We start from the raw sequence: 2,475 nt of genomic DNA on the forward strand, positions 1-2,475 counted from the left end.
CCCTCCATGTGTCCGTGAGTTCTTAATGTTCAACACCCACCTATGAGTAAGAACATGTGGTGTTTGATTTTCTGTTCTTGTGTCAGTTTGCTGAGAATGATGGTTTCCAGATTCATCCATGTCCCTGCAAAGGCCATGAACTCATCCTTTTTTATGGCAGCATAGTATTCTATGGCATATATGTGCCACATTTTCCTTGTCCAGTCTATCATCGATGGACATTTGGGTTGGTTCCAGGTCTTTGCTATTGTAAATTGTGCCACAATGAACATGCGTGTGCATGTGTGTTTATAGTAAAATTATTAATAATCCTTTGGATATATACCCAGTAATGGGACTGCTGGGTCCTATGGAATTTCTATTTCTAGATCTGTGAGGAATCGCCACACTGTCTTCCACAGTGATTTAGCTAATTTACACTCCCACTAACAGTGTAAAAGTGTTCCTATTTCTCCGCATCCTTTCTAGCATCTGTTGTCTCCAGATTTTTTTAATGATCACCATTGTAACTGGCATGAGATGGTATCTCAATGTGGTTTTGATTCGCATTTCTCTAATGACCAGTGATGATAAACATTTTTTCATATGTTTGTTGGCCTCATATACGTCTTCTTTTGAAAAGTGTCTATTCATGTCCTTTACCCACTTTTGAATGGGTTTGTTTTTATCTTGTAAATATGTTTTAGTTCTTTGTAGATTTTGGATATTAGCCCTTTGTCAGATGGGTAGATTGCAAAAATTATTTCCCATTCTGTTGGTTGCCAGTTCACTCTGATTGTTTCTTTTGCTATACAGAAGCTCTGGAGTTTAATTAGATCCCATTTGCCAAATTTTGGGTTTGGTTGCCAGTGCTTTTGGTGTTTTAGTCATGAAATCCTTGCCTATGCCTGTGTCCTGAATGGTTTTGGCTAGGCTTTCTTCTAGGGTTTTTATGGTGTTAGGTCTTATAATTAAATCTTTAATCTATCTGGAGTTAATTTTAGTTTCAGGTGTCAAGAAGGGGTCCAGTTTCAGCTTTCTGCACATTGCTAGTCAGTTTTCCCAACACCATTTATTAAACAGGCAATCCTTTCCCAATTGCTTGTTTTTGTCAGGTTTGTCAAAGATCAGATGGTTGTGGATGTGTGGTCTTACTTCTGAGGCCTCTCTTCTGTTCCATTGGTCTATATCTCTGTTTTGGTACCAGTACCATGCTGTTTTGATTATTGTAGCCTTGCGATATAGTTTGAAGTCAGGTCGTGTGATGCCTCCAGCTTTGTTCTTTTTGCTTAGGATTGTCTTAGCTATACAGGCTCTCTTTTGGTTCCATATGAAGTTTAAGGTGGTTTTTTCCAGTTCTGTAAAGAGAGTCATAGGTAGCTTGATGGGGATAGCATTGAATCTATAAATTACTTTGGGCAGTGTGGTCATTTTCACAATATTGATTCTTCCTAGCCATGAGCATGGAATGTTTTTCCATCTGTTTGTGTCCTCTCTTATTTCCTTGATCAGTGGTTTGTAGTTCTCCTTGAAGAGGTCATTTACACCCTTTATTAGTTGTATTCCTAGGTATTTTATTCTTTTTGTAGCAATTGTGAATGGGAATTCACTTTTGATTTGGCTCCCTTTTAGTCTGTTATTGGTCTACAGGAATGCTTGTGATTTCTGCACTTTGATTTTGTATCCTGAGACTTTGCTGAATTTGCTTATCAGCTTAAGGAGATTTTGGGCAGAGATGATGGGGTCTTCTAAATACACAAGCATGTCATCTGCAAATAGAGAAAATTTGACTCCCTTCTTTCCTAATCAAATACCCTTTATTTCTTTTTCTTGCCTGATTGCTCTGGCTAGAACTATCAATACTATATTGAATAGGAATGATGAGAGAGGGCAACCTTGTCTATTGCCAGATATCAAAGGGAATGCTTCCAGTTTTTGCCCATTCAGTATGATATTGGCTGTGGGTTTGTCATAAATAGCTTTTATTATTTTGAGATACGTTCCATCGATACCTAGTTTTCTGAGAGTTTTTAGCATAAAGCGTTGTTGAATTTCATCGAAGGCCTTCTCTGCATCTATTGAGATAATCATGTGGTTTTTGTCTTTGGTTCTGTTTATGTGGTGGATTCCATTTATAGACTTGTATACATTGAACCAGCCTTGCATCCTCAGGATAAAGCCTACTGAATCGTGATGGAGAAGTTTTTGATGTGCTGTTGCAATTGGTTTCCAGTATTTTATTTAAAATTTTTGCATCTATGTTCATCATGGATATTGGCCTGAAGCTTTCTTTGTTTGTTGAGTCTCTGCTGGGTTTTGGTCTGAGGATGATGTTGGTATCATAAAATGACTTGGGAAGGATTCCCTCTGTGGTTTTTTTTTTTTTTTTGTGTGTTTTTTCGTTTTTTTGTTTTTTTTTTTTGAGACAGAGTCTTGCTGTGTTACTAGACGCCAGGCTGGAGTACAGTGGTGCAATCTTGGCTCACTGCAACCTCC

At 37.9% G+C, this 2,475-nt stretch overlaps 1 long non-coding RNA gene across 1 annotated transcript in view; it reads left to right on the forward strand.

Moving 5' to 3' along the window:
• The window catches only part of LOC116563617, a 10,706-nt gene that overhangs the window by 681 nt on the left and 7,550 nt on the right, over nucleotides 1-2,475 (forward strand). The gene's annotated exons all lie outside the window — the stretch shown is intronic.

Source organism: Sapajus apella, unplaced genomic scaffold (genome assembly GCF_009761245.1).
Source record: "Sapajus apella isolate SASKATOON/1434 unplaced genomic scaffold, GSC_monkey_1.0 scaffold2, whole genome shotgun sequence".
NCBI lineage: Eukaryota > Metazoa > Chordata > Mammalia > Primates > Cebidae > Sapajus > Sapajus apella.